Source organism: Dendrobates tinctorius, unplaced genomic scaffold (genome assembly GCF_039654945.1).
Source record: "Dendrobates tinctorius isolate UK_male_01 unplaced genomic scaffold, ASM3965494v1 ptg000254l, whole genome shotgun sequence".
Lineage (NCBI taxonomy): Eukaryota > Metazoa > Chordata > Amphibia > Anura > Dendrobatidae > Dendrobates > Dendrobates tinctorius.
In genome coordinates this window covers 16664130-16683132 of record NW_027361921.1, presented here as the reverse complement: position 1 = coordinate 16683132, position 19003 = coordinate 16664130, and the positions used below count along the sequence as shown (strand labels likewise).

At 43.7% G+C, this 19003-nt stretch overlaps 1 protein-coding gene across 10 annotated transcripts in view; it reads left to right on the top strand.

The window, feature by feature from the left end:
• GULP1 (GULP PTB domain containing engulfment adaptor 1) overlaps positions 1-19003 on the top strand; it is a 1494945-nt gene that overhangs the window by 187772 nt on the left and 1288170 nt on the right. The window lies entirely within an intron of this gene.

Here is a 19003-nt window from a genome sequence, read left to right as displayed (position 1 = left end):
CTGCAAATTCAATGCTCCTTACTACGTTTTGTGGTCTCACCAGACCTCAGAGCATCCGTTCTGTCTTATTTTTTCAATGACACCATCACACACTCTTAATTTTCAGCCCTAGCAATGCTCTAAATAAAAAATTACTCTTAAATGAGAATGTTTAATAATTTTTCATTCAACAGGAAGGCATTTTTTCCCTTTCCATATGCAAATTGTCTCTTCAGAGAGGAAGAGGTCAAAAACTCTAATGCCAGCTGTGGTGTAGTGACCACTGTGTCCGCTAGGGGGCGCTGTGTGGATGTCCCAGGAGAGAGGATGAGTGGCAGAATACTGAATGACCGTTATGTATCTCAAGGTGGGTGGCCTTGGGATGGAGACTTGTGTGTGTGTTGATCAGCAGTGATACTGCTGAGGTGCTGTTTCAATGTGTTTGGGAAGTCTCCAGGTAACTGGTGAGACGGGCAGGACCAGTTACCTACAAACCCACTCAGGGGGTGTGTTTAAAAACGCTATTGTAAAGTGTGTATGAGTGGTTGAAGGACCTGTGATGAGGTCATAGCCATGTGACCCGGTGGGCGTGGTTACGGACCATATAAGGTGGCCAGGGTAGGTCACATGGAGTGAATGCAGGGAACAGGTTGGTCCGTTTTGGAAGGTCCCATCTGAGAGAGATGGGGCTGTCTTCCTGACAGCAAGTGAACGCTGTGGTTAATGGCTGCAGATGCCTGATAGTTCCCTGGAGGGAGTGGACGTCTGCAGCATGGTGAAGCGGCCATGAGGTAAACCCTGAGAGGGGATATAACTGTGAGGCTAAGGCTGGTTTCACATTAGCGCTTTTGTGCGCAGCGCATCGTGCGCACCCGTGCGCATGCGCACTGCGCACCTATGTTTAACATGACGTGCGCATGGTCTTGCGCACACTTGCGTTTTCATGCGCATGCGTTTTTTTGTCTTTTGCGCCAGGCGCGCCAGACGCAACATGTTGCATTTTTTGGTCCGCCCTGTCTCGTCAAAAAACGCATGCGCACGCTTGCACACGGAATGCGCAAAAACAACACATTGAAGTCTATGGGAACGCATGCGTGCGCATGGTCTTGCGCACGATTGCGTTTTTTTGCGCATGCATTTTTGAGGTAAACATGAATGTTCTCTAGACAATGGAAAAAATGTCACACCTAAAAACGCATGTGCATAAAAAACGCAAACGCATGCAAAAACGCATGTAAAACGCAAGCAACGCTGCGTTTTTTGACGCATCAGCGTGTGCATGACGCTAAAAGAACGCACGTTTGTTTTGCGTTTTTCTTTGCGTTTTTTATGCGCCCGATGCGCTGCGCAAAAAAACGCTAATGTGAAACTAGCCTAAGAAAGCCTGCGTATGGCATAACCTGTGTGACCACAGGGATAACAGAGGGAAGCTCTGTCATCGACGCTATGCTGTTAATATGAACTTTATGTTGCTGGTCATGGTTTATGATGCCTGAATAAACCACATGGACTGTGATTGTTTTATGGAAAACCCGTGCCGGATGTGATTATTTGGCTGCCAAGCGAGTATCCCCTACCCGAATGACAGCGCTACCTTACACACCTATTGGAACTAGCAATCCTAAAAGTCAATATCAACCCTTTAACGAACCTTGCAACATGATATGGGATAAAAGTCAAACCAGAATTTTAGTTTGTAGACACTCTGTTTTAAGTGGTGCCTTCTCATCAGTGTGAGATCTGATTTGGCTTGTTGAGAGGTGTCCAACCAATCCAAATCCAAAGATTTAAGTTTCAGATTAATCCAAAGAGTTGAGTTTCTCTTTGTGGGGAGTGACAATGTGAGGAGAGTTTTAAGCATTGAAATGCTCCTCTGAGAAATTAAATATGCAAATTGCCTCTTCAGAGATGAATAGGACTAGAACTCTAGTGCCACCTATTGGAAATAGCAATCCTAAAAGTCAATATTGACCCTTTAATGAACCTTGCCACATAATTTAGCATACACACTCCAGCATTCCAGAAAAATGTTCAGTGTCAGCAAATGTTGCACATGTAAGTTTTTTTTAAAAATGTATATTGTCAGGGGTTCAGTTGGAGAAGATTCAGTTTAGCCAAAGAAGAGCGCTTCGATTTGGCCATCATTAAACGGAGTCCCTGCATACATGATAAGTATCTCTCTGCACAGTCTTTTACCAGACCCTGAATCCCCCCTGTGATGACCTCACGGGCCAGGTTGTGGGCTGGTCTCAGCCCTTCATGATTTTAGGAAATCCCAACTTATGCAATAACTCCTCATAGTGTAATCGCAAAAGTTAGTGACTGATGACATCTTTTGCATCGGGATTTTATATATGCTTAGAGACCAAACATGGCGTAGCTGTTGGTGGTCATACAATTGCTATGGCTTTGGGGCCTTTTGGTGGGGGTTATAATTGAAAGAAAATATGTGTATTTTGCCTACTTATCTTGGTGCTTAAAATGTATGTCTCATTAACCCCTTTCTGACATATGACGTACTATCCCATTCAGGTGACCCAGGCCCGTATGACCATGGACGGGATAGTACGTCATCGTGATCAGCTGCACTCATGGGGGAGTGCAGCTGATCGTGGCCTGGTGTCAGTTGATTATCACAGCTGACACCCGGCACTATCTGCCAGGAGTAATCAAAGAACAGGAACGATTCTGCCACGTTAGCCCCCAGCACACTGCAATCAAACATGATTGCAGTGTTCCGGTGGCATAGGGAAGAATCGCGCAGGGAGGGGGCTCCCTGCATCCTTCATTGAGATCCTCAGAACAACGCGATGTGATAGCTTTGTTCCGAGGGCCTCCTCCCTGCAGGCCCCCGGAGCTAAGATGGCCGTGGGGTCCTGCAGGGTCTTGCAAGGACAGTGCTCTGCAAAGTGTCAGATCAGCGATCTGACACTATATAGTGACATCCCACCCTGGGACAAAGTAAAAAAAAAAAATAACGTGTAAAAATAATTTTTAAAAAATTCCTAAATAAAAGAAAAAAATATTCCCCAATAAATTCATTTCTTTATGTAAATAAAAAACAAGAAAAGTACACATATTTTGTATCACCACCACCGTAATGACCCGCCCTATAAACCTGTCCCACTAGTTAACCCCTTTAAAAAACCTATAAGAAAAGGCAAAAAAATAATGCTTTTATCATCATACCACTGAACAAAAAGTGGAATAACACGCGATCAAAAAGACGGATATAAATAAACATGGTACCGCTGCAAATGGCATCTTGTCCAGCAAAAAACAATGCTGTATGGCGCCTTATCAGCGAAAAAACAAAAAAAATATAGCTCGCAGAATAAAGCGATGCAAAAATAATTATTTTTTATATAAAATTATTTTTATAGTATAAAAGCACCAAAACTTAAAAAAAGACATAAATGGGGTATCGCTGTAATCGTACTAACCCAAAGAATAAAACTGCTTCATCAATTTTACCACACACGGAATGGTATAAACGCCCCCCCAAAAGAAATTTATGAATTGCTGGTTTTTGTTCATTCTGCGTCCCAAAAAATCGGAATAAAAAGCGATCAAAAAATGTTATGTGCCCGAAAATGGTACCAAAAAAAGTCAACTTATCCCACAAAAAATAAGACTTCACATGACTGTGGAACAAACTGTGGATATTATAGCTTTCAAACTGTGGTGATGCAAAAACTATTTTTTGCAATAAAAAGCATCTTTTAGCATATGACAGCTGACAAACATAAAAACCCGCTATAAATAGTAAATCAAACCCCCTATATCACCCCATTAGTTAGGAAAAAATAAAATAATAGATTAAAAAAATGTATTTTTTTCCATTTTCCCATTAGGGCTAGGGTTAGGGTTAAGGCTGGGGTTAGGGGTGTGTTAGGGTTAGGTTTGCGGTTTGGGTTATGGTTAGATTTTGGGTTGGGGTTTGGGTTAGAGTTAGAGTTTGGAGGTTTCCACTGTTTAGGCACATCAGGTGCTCTCCAGACGCGACATGGCGTCTGATCTCATTTCTAGCCAATTCTGCATTGAAAAAGTAAAATGGTGCTCCTTCCCTTCCGAGCTCTGCCATGCGCCAAAACAGTGATTTACCCTCACATATGGGGTATCAGCATACTCAGGACAAATTGCACAATAAATCTATGGGGCCAATATTTTATGTTACCCTTGGAAAAATAAAAACTTGGGGGCAAAAATATAATTCATCTGGAAAAAAATATGATTTTTTATTTTTATGGCTCTACATTATAAACTTCTGTGAAGCTCATGGGGGTTCAAAGTTCTCACCACACATCTAGATAAGTTCCTTGGGGGGTCTAGTTTCCAAACTAGGGGCACTTGTGGGGGTTTCCACTGGTTAGGCACATCGGGGGCTCCCCATCAGTGACATGGTGTCTGATCTCAATTCCAGCCACCAATCAATGATTTACCCCCACATATGGGGTATCAGCATACTCAAGACAAATGCACAATAACTTTTGGGGTCCAATTTCTCCTGTTACTTTTGGGAAAATAAAAAAATTGGACCTGAAGTAATTTTTTGTGAAAAAAGTTTAAATGATCATTTTTTTTTAACCATTCCAAAAATTCCTGTGAAGCATCTAAAGGGTTAATGAACTTCTTGAATGTGGTTTTGAGCACCTTGAGGGGTGCAGTTTTTAGAATGGTGTCACTTTTGTGTATTTTCTATCATATAGACCCCTCAAAGTAACTTCAAATGTGATGTGGTCCGTAAAAATAAAATGGTGTTGCAAAAATGAGAAATCGCTGGTCATCTTTTAACCCTTATAACTTCCTAACAATACAACTTCCTGATGTTTAAAGTAAACATGTGGGAAATGTTACTTATAAAGTATTTTGTGTGACATATTTCTGTGATTTAAGGGCATGAAAATTCAAAGTTGGAAAATTGCAAAAATGTAAAAATTTTCTCCAAATTTCCATTTTTTCACAAATAAACGCAAGTCATATCAAAGAAATTTTACCACTATCATGAAGTACAATATGTCACGAGAAAACAATGTCAGAATCACGAGGATCCATGGAAGCGTTCCAGAGTTATTGCCTCATAAAGGGACAGTGGTCAGAATTGTAAAAATTGGCCTGGTCATTAACATGCAAACCACCCTTGGGGGTAAAGGGGTTAATATCGGATGAATAGAAATTCCAGTATTCTTTATTTTCTTATAGAGACAATCTGTCTGAGCTGATTTATTGTTACTGCAATGACCTTGGCTATATCTAAAAGGTGTGACATCTCCTGTTAATCCACTCAAGACCTAATAAGACTTTTCCTGTCTCACTGTCTATGCACAATACACATCCTATTCAGTCACCTGGGCATAAAGAGTGTTAAAATGTTAATTAAGCTGCTTCATGTCTCTTTTTTGCTCTGTAATTTTGCTTAAAAGCAACTTGGAGTGCTAGCTCCGATTTTCTTATGGCAAGTGGTAGAGGAAAAAAAAGGGAAGGAGGGGGGATATGAGGGACCTCAAGGACTTTTAATATTGTATATGACATATATAAAAAATGTAATATGGCCAGCATGGTGACTCATTGATTAGCACTATAACCTTGAAGTAGTGGAGTCGTGGGTTCAAATCCCACCAAGGACAGCATCTGCCAAGAGTTTGTGGTTTCTCCCTGTGTTTTCTGGGCCATTATTTTATTCTCCAAAGACATACTGATTAGGAATTTAGATTGTAAGCCTAAACAGTGATGATATCTGTAAAGTTCTATGGTAATGAATGGTGTTGTTTGTCTTGGTATTGTTATCTGCATATTATTAACCATGGCTACATCTGTACATGAGATAAATAAACAAACTGCACTTATATATTTCCTCCATTGTCTAAATTGGGGTGTGTTTGGTCAGTACCTGAAGGAACATGAGCTATCTATACAGCACTAGTCATTTGTCACCAAGCTCACAGAGGCGCTAATTCAAAAGTGACAACCAACATGGCTGCATTTCTAGTTGGCATACATTACAAACATTATGGCCATTACAAGATAAAAACCCTCACATTAGTGTTATGATAACAATCAGAACTACCAAATTTTGGTAACTTTTTTAAACAATTTTCAGTTATAAAATGAAAAGCCAAAAATAAATAGAATTTTTATTTTATGTGTACAGTGGGGGAAATAATTATTTGATCCCTTGCTGATTTTGTAAGTTTGTAATTTATACAATATGATTTTCTGGATTTTATTTTTCATATTCTATCTCTCAATGTTAGAATTAACCTACCCTTAAAATTATAGACTGTTCACGTCTTTGTCAGTGGGCAAACTTACAAAATCAGCAAGGGATCAAATACTTATTTCCCCCACTGTATGTTTTCTGTATAAGGTTTACAATACTGGGAGTACAATAATAATTATAATAAAACATACAAATTATACAAATTATAATAAAAATAAGTACATTTTGGGGTTTTGCAAAGTGTTGTGTAAAATATACATACAGTATGTGAATTTGGCTACAACTAAAAGCAAAATGGATTATAATAAACAATTTCATGCCTTACAATTTTTAAGCCGCTTTAAAGTCCCCCCTTGAATTCTAATGGAAGCCATGATCAGAAAATCATTGCGGTTTGAGCTATAGCATGGCTTCCTGGAAGTGATTTGCATGACATTAAGAGCTTTAAATGGAACCACATAAGAAGGTAAAGTCTTAATAATATTCTTTTATGATATAGATTCAGAGCTCGGAGCACACTTGCTGCATGTTTATTGGCTTTGAAACTTTTAATTTGATTCAGAGAAAGCTATTGACCTCCTTTCATATGTCTTTATTATTTAATATTTGACACACAAAATGCTTTCTAGTATTCAATCAAAACATATAATAAGCAAATTTAGATTGAAATTTTCAACACTGAAGTCTGGACTGAAAGATACATGGCCATAACCTACATGGATGTCATCTACTTGATGTAGCCTTTCACAAAATGTGGGGTATTAAAACACCACAAACTGATTATGTTTCATTCAGCCTAGTTCCATCTATCTCTACTTACTCATTTTTTGTACACAGTTGCTCTTTCTCTGCCTATAGATCTCACATACTAAATACATTTAGAATAAAATATTGAGAATTTGCCTTTCCTACTTTAAGGGCCTGTCACACTAAGCGATATCGCTAGCAATATCGCTATAACTTGTGACGTTATAGCAATATTGCTAGCGACATCATTGTGTGTGATACTTACCTACGACCCGCTGCTTATCGCTGTTCGCGCGAGAACGTCCTGGACCGTTTCTCGTCATCAGCTTCCTGCTGGGCTTCCTGTAGAAGACGAGCGACGAGCGTGGAGCCGGGCAGGAGGACGCAGGATCGCCTAGTGTGACAGGTAAGTAGCGATCCCCATCCCCAGCGATGTCGCTGGTGAGGGTGAGATCTGCCTGTGTGGCAGTTCACTAGCGACCACTTAGCGATGTACCAGCGATCCTGACCGCGTCATATCGCTGGTCGGGATCGCTGATACATCGCTTAAGGCCCTTTTACATTTAGCGATGCACCAGCGATCCGACCAGCGATCCGACCCGGTCAGGATCGCCGATCGCCAGTGCATCGCTAAATGATCGCTAGTGAGCTTTCATACAGAAAGATCTCACAGCGATGCAGCAGTGACGCAGTGCACGATACTCGCCTTTCACACACAGCGATCCTGACGTCCTCCCGCCCGCATCCACACGTCGTTCGTCGTCACAGCAGGAAGTCTCAGCAGGAAGTGCCCGACGAGAAATGGAGCCGGACATTCTCGCGCGATCAGCGATGGACAGCGGGGGAGCCGGTCGTTGGTAAGTATCACACATAGCGATATCGCTAGCAATATCGCTATAACGTCACAAAACCAGTGACGTTTTAGCGATATTGCTAGCGATATCGCTTAGTGTAAAACCCCCTTAAGTGTGACAGTACCCATAGAGCGACAAAAGAATACCATGACAAGTCGCAGCATTGCTGCGCTTATCTAGCAATTAGTATATGTGTGTGACCAAACACTACACTCTCTGAATGACTGTAAACATTATTTGGCATGGTTATAAAGTCAATTATATTATTGGCAAAGTCTTAAATCCAAGCCTAGCTAAAACATCACAACTGAGTCTTTGAAGTGTTGTTCCAAGATCACAACCTAGTGTGAGATTTCCTTTCTGACCCCAAGGGACCATTTTGAAGCAGTGTGCACTCAGCATCAAAGTTAGATTCTATGGTCTTCAAGATATGGCCACACTGTGCATGTTTTATTAAAATGTTCTCTATACGGCTCACGCTGCATGCATTACTGATATGAAAATGGGATTACTGTAAATGGCAAAAGTGCTGGAGATGCATCGCTGAAAACACGTTGGATGTTGTTTAATTCTACATTGCATTTCAGAATTTAACACTATCCATTAGATTTAATACTTAATCGTTACACGGCATTTTCATTGAAAAAAAACAAGAGCAAGAAACTGTAAATGTTATACCTGCTACTTTACAGATTTGCTGAGATTTTGAATGAATCTGCATAGGGATTTTTTTTACTTGTATTGTGTCTGTTTATTGCTAGATAATAGATGATCTGTAATGGTCTGAGTACATGAGCCAACACATGATGACCACCAACCAGCTACCTCCTTGCTAAATGGTGGTCATTTAATGGCCTGTTTATGTAGGGAGATGGACCGAGCTAGTGGTACCTCTCTCGTATCAGGGCCGGAACTATTGGGGCTTTGTGACCATTGTGAACCATTGTGACTTTCTAACCTGGACAGACCTTTGGACTTGACGGCAGGGGGCTGGTCAGAGATAAAAGGGACGGAGCGCGTCAAAGCGGGGTCTTTGGCAGGAAGACAGAGTGCGGAGCAGGAGAAGGTTGACTAACTCTAAGCAGCACGACGCCAGGAGAGCAGGCCACATTGCCGACTATCCTCACACGCTCAGACAGATGGTGAGCAGCGTGTGACTGTGGGCCCACTCACCCCCAATACTGGGTAGACGTCCCGTACCATCTCGCTGACTGTAGATGGTGCGCGCTTTAGGCCTGCCTGGGTAAACATGCAAAGTCGGCTAGCATATCCCTGATCCCCGCCACTGACCTCTATCCTTCTACACCGGCACCACAGATGCTTCCTCCATAGACACTCCGCTCCGATACTACAAGGCTACACCTAGGAGAGCCAGGATACGTTGCAGCTGTCAGGAGACAGTGCCTCTCATTCCTCCAGGACCAGGCCAAAGTCTTTATTACGGTGCCACCACGGGATCTCCAAGCCTCCATCCTCTGAAAACATCAGACTGATAAGTTTAACCATTTATTGAATACTTATTCTCTTTTTGAACCTTAACCTTCATACCTCCCTGATTCTCTCCCTACATGGAATATTCCCTATATTAAACACCATTTATCTACTGATCTGCCTCTTGCTTGTCACTGCATCCCGCGTTCCTGCTTGATCTTACATTTACAGAGGCTGACCCCACTTACAGGGGACAATCTGTTATACTGTAGATCGTTCTGTACTGACAGGCAGCCACTGTTGTCAGCAGCGCATGTCCTGTTTACATAGGATGATGAGCTGTCAAGAAAAATGATCTTTTGTACAAATCAAAAGATCATTTCACTCAACAACAAGCTTTTTATTCATTTGATATGTGATTGACACGATTATTATGAAACGAGTGGTCTAAATAGATATTTACTGACCAAAAAAAGTAAAACATTTACATAAGCTACGATATGTGTAATTACTAGAGTTGAGCGAAACGGGTCGGCCAAATTCAAAATCCGCTGACTTTTGCTAAAGTCGGGTTTCGCTGATCGAAAACCGACCATAGCATGAGGTCGGCCATGAGGTCGCCGACTTGAGCGTCAAAGTCGTGTTTCCCACAATCATTCCAGTGCCTATTTTCAGCCAATCATGAAGGACTCACACTGTGGGCAACGAGATTACGTCACAGCGGCCCCCACCATGTTAGAGAAGGGCATGCAAGTGATTAGCTGGCTTTGTGTGGCATCACAGTGCCTATAAAAGGCCATAGCCGCCGACCGCCATCTTACTTCTGCCGATCTTAGCATAGGGAGAGGTTGCTGCTGGTCATTCTCAATAGGGAGAGTGTTTAAGCAGGGAAAAAGAAAAAAAATGCTTGTGTTGATAGCAAATGTCACTGTAAAACACAACCGTAAAGTAAGCAGTGACAGGGGAGGATATATTTGTGTTTGAGCAGCTCTGGTGGTTATTAGGCTGCCTTATAAGGCTCCCTGATAGCTGCATTGCTGTTTGCACATGGCTGTGCAGAGTGCTTTTTTAAAAGCAAAAATATTTGTATTCTTTTTTTCTGCACAGTTACCAATCCTTCATTTTTTCACACTTTTTTGTGCAGCAGCTCTGTTGGTGATTAGGCTGCCTTAAGGGCCTGTCACACTAAGAGATATCGCTAGCAATATCGCTATAACTGGTGACGTTATAGCGATATTGCTAGCGATATCGCTATGTATGATACTTACCTACGACCCGCTCCACCGCTGGTTATCGCTGATCGCGCGAGAACGTTCAGGACTGTTTCTAGTCATCAGCTTCCTGCTGTGAAGACGAGCGAGGCGTGGAGCCGGGCGGGAGGACGCAGGATCGCCAGGTGTGACAGGTAAGTAGCGACCCCCGTCCCCAGCGATGTCGCTAGTGAGATCTGCCTGTGTGGCAGCTCACTAGCGACCACTTAGCGATGTACCAGCGATCCTGACCGCGTCATATCACTGGTCGGGATCGCTGGTACATCGCTAAGTGTGACAGTACCTTTACAGGCTCCCTGATAGCTGCATTGTTGTTTGCACACTGCTGTGCTGGCTGCTTTTTTAAAAGCAAAAATCCTTTTATTCCTTTTTTTCTGCACAGTAGATACTAAGCATACATTTTTTCACACACCGTATAGAGGCGTAAGCTCCTGACACTACCGTGTACAGGCTGGTATCACGGACAAATACATGCTATATGTGTATGACTCCGTAAACAAATATATGGAGATTAACATTTTTCCATACATACACTGTATAGAGGTGTCCGATTATCAAACAGTATCGGATACCTGGTGTTCTTATTACTGTCACATCTACACAGAGTCAGAGTGTGTGTGTGACACTCCATAAATACATATACGGACATTTCCATTTCTTTATACACTGTATTGAGCAGTCCGATTGTCAAACAGTATTGGATATCTGGTGTTCTTATTACTGTCACATCTACACAGAGTCAGCGTGTGTGTGTGACACTCCATAAATACATATACGAACATTTCCATTTCTTTATACACCGTATTGAGCAGACCGATTGTCAAACAGTGTTGGATATCTGGTGTTCTTATTACTGTCACATCTACACAGAGTCTGCGTGTGTGTGACACTCTATAAATACATATACGGACATTTCCATTTCTTTATACACCGTATTGAGCAGTCCGATTGTCAAACAGTATTGGATTTCTGTTCTTATTACTGTCACATCTGCATAGAGTCAGCGTGTGTGTGTGACACTCCATAAATACATATACGGACATTTCCATTTCTTTATACACTGTATTGAGCAGTCCGATTGTCAAACAGTATTGGATATCTGGTGTTCTTATTACTGTCACATCTACACAGAGTCAGCGTGTGTGTGTGACACTCCATAAATACATATACGGACATTTCCATTTCTTTATACACCGTATTGAGCAGTCCGATTGTCAAACAGTATTGGATTTCTGTTCTTATTACTGTCACATCTGCATAGAGTCAGCGTGTGTGTGTGACACTCCATAAATACATATACGGACATTTCCATTTCTTTATACACTGTATTGAGCAGTCCGATTGTCAAACAGTATTGGATATCTGGTGTTCTTATTACTGTCACATCTACACAGAGTCAGCGTGTGTGTGTGACACTCCATAAATACATATACAGACATTTCCATTTCTCTATACACTGTATTGAGCAGTTCGATTGTCAAACAGTATCGGATATCTGGTGTTCTTGTTTCGGTCACATCTACACAGAGTCAGCGTGTGTGTGCGACATTCCGTAAATACATATACAGAGATTGACAGTTTCACCAACAACGTATACAGCTGTACACCTCTGATACAGTACCGTATATCTGCTTGTTGGATTACGGTGAAATACATACTGGGTGAGCGTCTGTGACTCACAAAATATATACAGAGATTTCACTTCTTGCATACACCTTACACAGCTGTACGCTACTCATACAGTACCATTTCTCTGGTGGTATATTTGGTACATGAGGAAGTCTGGTGGAAGAGGCCGCGGACGTGGGCGGAGGGGTGCAGCTGGTACTGATGGTGGTGTTGCTGTTGGTGCATCGGCTGGATCTGGCAAAATCACAATAGCAGCTAAGGCAGGAGGTGATGAGCCTGCGTCATCATCTGGCACAAGAAGGCCTTTAAGGTTCCCTTTTCTGGGAGAAGGTTAACCACTTTAAAAGCCGGAGCATCAGGAACAGGTTTTGGCTTACTTTGCCGAAACAGCCTCCAGCTCTATTGCCTCCTCTTCTGAAGTTACAAAAACTGCAAGCACAGAGTCATCAGTGCAGGCCTCTGGTCAGGAACAACACCTTTCGTTGTGTCCTTCACCCACACCAAAAGTGAAGGATGCTGCAGCACACACTTCAGATTACTCCATGGAGCTCTTTTCACATACCATTCCTGGGTTATCAAGTCAAATCCTGAATTCTTCAGTCCAAGATGAATCTGACATGGAGTGCACTGATGCACAGCCACTGCTAGATGAATCTGCTGGTACATTCACCCACAGCACTACATTGCCCTCGCAGTCTACTGAGCCCGAATCAGACCCTGATGAAACTCAGGTGCCCCTTCCCGCATACTATGCCACCTTACACAGTGACAAAGAGGAAGGTGCAGATGACATTGAAGACGAGGTCATGGATGACCCAGTTGTTGACCCGGATTGGCTTCCTTTTGGGGAAGAGGGTGCTGGTGACAATAGGTCAGAACAGGAGAAGGATCCGCAGCAGGCATTGTCATTGCAGCAGCGGTTATCCGGCAGGCCCGTAGCTGTCAAAAAACTTGGTAAGAAAACTAAAAGAGTTGCAAGACAGCTTGGCCAGACGGTAAAATTAGCACAGCATGCAAACCCTGAAAATTTGTACCATAGAAGGAAGAGTGCAGTGTGGCACTTTTTTGAACAAAATCCTACTGATGACACAACAGTTATCTGTAAGAAGTGCCGAAGGACCTTTAGCAGAGGGAAAAATCTAAGAAATTTGAATACCAGTTGCATGCTTAGACATTTAACCAACATGCACTTGCAAGCGTGGACGGACTACAAAAGCTCAGGTAGCACATGTGCACCTGCTCCGACTCAAGTTAGCCGGCAATACTCCATCGCTTCTCCCACTGTAAGGCCACCGCTAAGCACACCACCATCAAGAAATGTTGAGGTGTCGTCGCTAGGCCAAACCAGTCACGCAAACACAATATTTTTGTGAGAAAACACTGAATCTAGGCCATCAAGACCCTCACCATCATCAACCTCCTTCTCAGTCCATCATGTCCAATGCTAGTTCTCCCATATGCAGCTCTCAAGTCCAGCTCAACCTACCAGACACTCCGAGTAGGACAAGAAAGTACTCATCCATGTACACTGGCTTTGAACGCTTACATTGCCAAAATGATCTCATTAGAGATGATGCCCTTCCGTTTGGTAGAAAGCGAAGCTTTCCGAGAGCTCATGGCCTATGCTGTCCCACGCTATGACCTACCCAGTCGACACTTTTCTCAAAAAGCCATCCCTGCCCTCCAGCGGCATGTGAAAGACCACATTGTCCATGCACTAAAACAATCAGTGAGGGGAAAGGTGCACCTCACCATAGACCAGTAGGCATAGCCGGGGCCGTTATGTGTCCATCACTGCGCACTGGGTTAACGTGGTGGATGCAGGCTCCACAGGGGACAGCAGCAGTGGAACAGTGTTGCCTAGCCCACGGTATAGGAAACAGTTGGTGTAGGAGTTCGACCCTCCTCCTCCAGAAGTGAAAGCTCGTCGACAGAGCGCAGTCGCACGAGCACTCCATCCACATCTGTCAGTGTTGCACACGAGGTGTCCCACTATCGAACAGCTAGTGGTAAGCGGCAGCAGGCTGTTTTAAAAATGATGTCTTTGGATGACAGTAGACACACCACGGAGGTACTGACCGACTACTTGCATCGACAAACTGAGTCATGGCTGAGCAGTCTACATCTTGAGCCAGGCAAGGTAGTCAGTGATAATGGGTGGAATTTTGTGGCAGCCATAGCCCTTTCAAAACTCAGACACATACCTTGCCTGGCTCACACCTTGAACATGGTGGTGCAATGCTTCCTAAATAATTATCCGGAGTTAACAGCCCTGCTCCATAAGGTGCGAAGACTGTGCTCGCACATCCATCTCTCAAACGTCCACTCCAGTCGTAAGCAGAAGCTGCAGCGATCACTCAACCTCCCCCAGTACCGCCTAATCATAGGCGTTGCTACAAGATGGAACTCCATCATGCACATGGTTGGGAGGCTGTGCGAACAGAGGCAGGCTGTAATGCATTTGTGGGAGGATACACGGGCAGGCAGTTTGAGGGCAGACATGGAATTGTCGGGTGTGCAGTGGTCAAAGCTGAAAGACCTCTGTAAAGTCCTTCAGTGTTTTGAGGAATGCACACGGCTGGTAAGCGCAGACGACGCCATCATAAGCATGAGCATTCCACTTATGCGTCTGCTTATGCAAACTTTGATGCACATCAAGTATCAGGCGTCTGCAGCTGAGGACCAACAGGAGGAGGAGGGAAGCCTTGATGACAGTCAGCCATTGTCTGGTCAGGGAACTGTCGTGGACGAGGTGGAGGAAGAAGAGGAAGATGAGGAGGAGGATGAGGAGAATGATTATTTTGGGGATGAGGATGCTTCTCAGGGGGCAAGAGAACATGTGGATGTGCCAAGGTCAGGTACAGGGTTTGTGCGTGACTGGAGGGATGTGGATTTGTTTTGCCAGAAAGTGCTCCTCCACCCACCACTGGCAGTGCAGAATTGACACCTGGAACATTGGCCCACATGTGTGACTATGCCTTGCGAATCCTAAAAAGGGACCCCCGCATTGCCATAATGATGAGGGATGACGACTACTGGTTGGCCAGCATCCTCGATCCACGTTATAAAGGCAAATTACACAACATCATGCCACAGGAGAACCTAGAGCTAATATTGGCTAACAAACAAGCAACTCTGGTAAACAGGTTGTTTGAGGCATTCCCAGCACACAGAAGCGGAGCTGGTTTTCCCACAAGCCGTATTGGGCAAAATGGAAGAGGTGTTCGTGGTGCACACAGCCGAACTGGCATTGGAGACAGGGGTTTCCAGACCATGTTGTGGTCTGATTTCTCAAGTTCCGCGCACACGACAGCTAATACAGAATCGATTGCAAGTGACAGGAGACAGCATTTGTCAACTATGGTTACAAACTACTTCTCCCATATCGAGGTTCTCCCTCACAGGTCATTCCCCTTTGATTATTGGGCCTCAAAACTGGACACATGGCCTGAATTGGCACAATATGCCTTGCAGGAGCTCGCTTGCCCTGCTTGTAGTGTGCTATCTGAAAGAGTCTTCAGTGCTGCTGGATCAATTCTGACAGAAAAAAGGACTGTCGACCCAATATGTTGATGATCTAACCTTCATTAAAATGAACTATGCATGAGTTTCAAAAGATTTTGTCCCACCCTCCCCTGATAACACATAGGTTGCCAGAAAAAAGGCTCGCTTTTGTCCTCTTCCTCTGACTTTTCCAATTCCTCCATTTGCAGCAGCTGAAAGTCCAGCCTACACATCAACATATACCATTTTTTAAACCACCCTAAATGGACTACCCCCCCACCCCAGGCCCGGGGTCAACACCTGCCGCACCCAGGCAAGTGCTGTTGCCCTGAACAGGTGTGCAGCCTAATCCTTGGGTGACGGCACTGACACAGGGCCTCTCATAGTACAATAAAGTGTCTCTGATGGTGGGGGGCCCACTCGCCGTCAGACACACTGCCATACTGTGAGGGGCCCTGTGCCAGTACCGGCACCCATGAGTGGGTCCCCCCTGCTTGCTCAGGGACACAGCACTTGCAATACTTACCTCTCCCTGCTCCACCGCTGTGTAGACTGCCCAGTTAAATCCGTCACAGGGACGGCCACTACAAATTTGGTGTACTGATCGATGATGGTTAAGATGTAGCTATGACCTGTCCTGCTGACCTCTACCTTCAGATTACCAATGGCTACCATTTGTAATGGACGTCAACTCCCAATCGGATGCAATGGTGCTTTATGATCACCTTTCACATTTTTCATAGTCACAGACGTGTGACATTCCTGCCACCATTTTTCAATGTGTCCTCTCATGGCAATCCAATAGAATCCCCTACGGCCTGTGGCTTGTGTGTTTTGCACTCCAAAGTGAGCAAACAGATCATGATAGGCAGTGAGGACCATGTCTACAGCTCTCCCTGTGATCACAATTTGAGACGAGTTACGGTGATGGGATCGACGCAACAGCGATACAGAAACCCTTTCTTCACTAATTTGCATTTTAGCTGTATCCACAGTTAAATTTATTGAGGGTCAGCATCGCCTCTGTGAATTCTCTCGGGATGTTTTCCCGTGATTACAAATTCAAAAACATCTAAAATCACTCGACTTTACATCTGTACTTTTATCCATCTACCTTCCTCTAACAGAGAGTCTGGACTGGCAGACTGACACTGAAATATAAACGAAGATTTCAAAGTACTCCAACACTGTACACTGGTGTACATTTCAAAATCATTTCCCTTTTTCTCTTTTTTATATTCGGGTGTAATCCATACTGATCCCAGCAAAGAGCAAACAGATGAACGGCATACTAGGGCACACAAATCACCACATTACCAGACGGAGCTATTTATCTGAAGTATTGCGGCATATAATTCAGTCAAAAAATGGAGGTGCTTGCATGAAAAAACATGAATATTTCAATGTGAAGCGAAAAAAGAAGAAATATGCAGCACTCACCGATGTAGCTGAAAAACTGTGAGTCTTTATTTCACATAATTTCCATCAAATGTATGGACATGCAGGACGTAGAGGAATGCTAGGGGAGGGAGGTGCCGGACAATGGCCATTTCGCGATAACTCGCTTCTACGGGTCCACCTAGATTTAACATTAACCCAACACTGTATACTGTACAGCTGTACGCTTGCGATACCTTACCCATTTACTGCTTTTTATATAGTGGTCTAATCCATACTGGGCCAGTGAGAGTCTGTTTCTGACTCTGGAAATATCTACTGAGATTCACAATTACCCCAACACTGTATGCAGCTGTATGCTTCTGATCCATTACCCTTTTACTGCTTTTTATATTGTGTAATCCATACTGACCCTGAGAGCGTCTGTGTCTGCCTCCTGAAAAAAATAAGATTTATAATGTTTAAACAATACTATATGTACCATGTATCTGGTGATACAGTAACCTTTTAATACTTTTTATATTCTTTGCTAATGCATAGTGGGACTAAGAGCATCTGTGTCTGCCTCATGAAATGTCTACGGAGATTTAGAATGTTGAAGCTATAGTATATATACCTTGTATCTGGTCATACTGTACCCTTTTTCAACTTGTTACATTATTGTCAAATCCATACTGAGCATGTGAGCATATGTGTCTGCCTCCTGAAATACATACACAAATTTTTTTGTATTTTAAGTAGGCTATATATACCTTGCATCTGTTGATCCAGTACCCTTTGTGCCTGAAATTTATCTTCCACCCACCACTCAAAGTGCATCATTGACACCTGGAACATTGGCACACATGTGTGATTATATCTTGCTGATCTTCTTTTTATATTATTGTGTGATCCATACTGAGCCTGTGAGAGGCTGTGTGTTACTCTTGAAATATATATGTAGATCGCCAAATGACTCCAACACTGTATACAGCAGTACGCTTGGGATCCCTTCCCCTTTACTGCTTTTTATATTGTTGTGTAATCCATACTGGGCCTAAGAGCGTCTGTGTCTGCCTCCTGAAACTATACAATATATCCCTGTTATCTGGTGTTAAAATGAAATGCCACGCAGTGCCGGGGGTTACTCAGTATCTGGCCTTTCAGGCTCTTTTAAGGGGGAAGTATGTAACGGTGGTGATTGGGACCCAGTCCGTGGACCTGGATGTCCAATAAAGAAGATGACAGTTCAGATGAGGGGGAAGATGGTATGATAATTAATTTGGAAAAGAGGGATCGTGATGCCACCCGTGGTACTCGGCTAGGGTAGCCGACGCTGCAGTGCAGATCCTCTGTGCCGATGTTAAAGCAGACAAGATGATGAAGCTCTCCACGGGCAGAACTGTATCCCAGGGCAGTTGAGATGGTGTTTGTGAGCCGTTGACAGGTGATGGTGAGTGTAGCGTGTGTAGCAGGTGAGTTGTAAAAGCCACCAAGGACGCAGTTGGGTGCAGTTTCTGAGTTTTTCCTCAAAAGTTTTGTGCACAAGATGACCCGGTTGGTACTGTGTCATCCGAGGGAGGGGTCCAGCAATCTCCAAGGTAGATCAGGAACACTGTTCAAGACTCCTCCTTGTGTATCCTTTCTAGGCCGTGTCTCTGAGCTGATTTCTCTCTTCCTTCTTGCTGTGGGCCTTCGCAAACAATGCCCTAAGCCGGCAGCCACGGATCACACCGGGCGATGTGGGTCATGCTCTGGGGTCCTTTATTCCCACTGCTGCCTTTTTGAGTATTGAATGCGGCTGCGACTGAGGCACTTAAAGTTACCTCAGCCTCCGTCTTTCTAGCTGAGCCCTGTATTTCTCCACTACCTTCAGGAGCCACCTTCCCCAGCGAGGCCTGGTCCTTCCTTCTCCAGAAACGGGCTTCACAGGTGGCTTATTGCACTTCCCGTGCCCCAAGGACCCCTTCCTTCCAGTCTAGGAGCTTGGA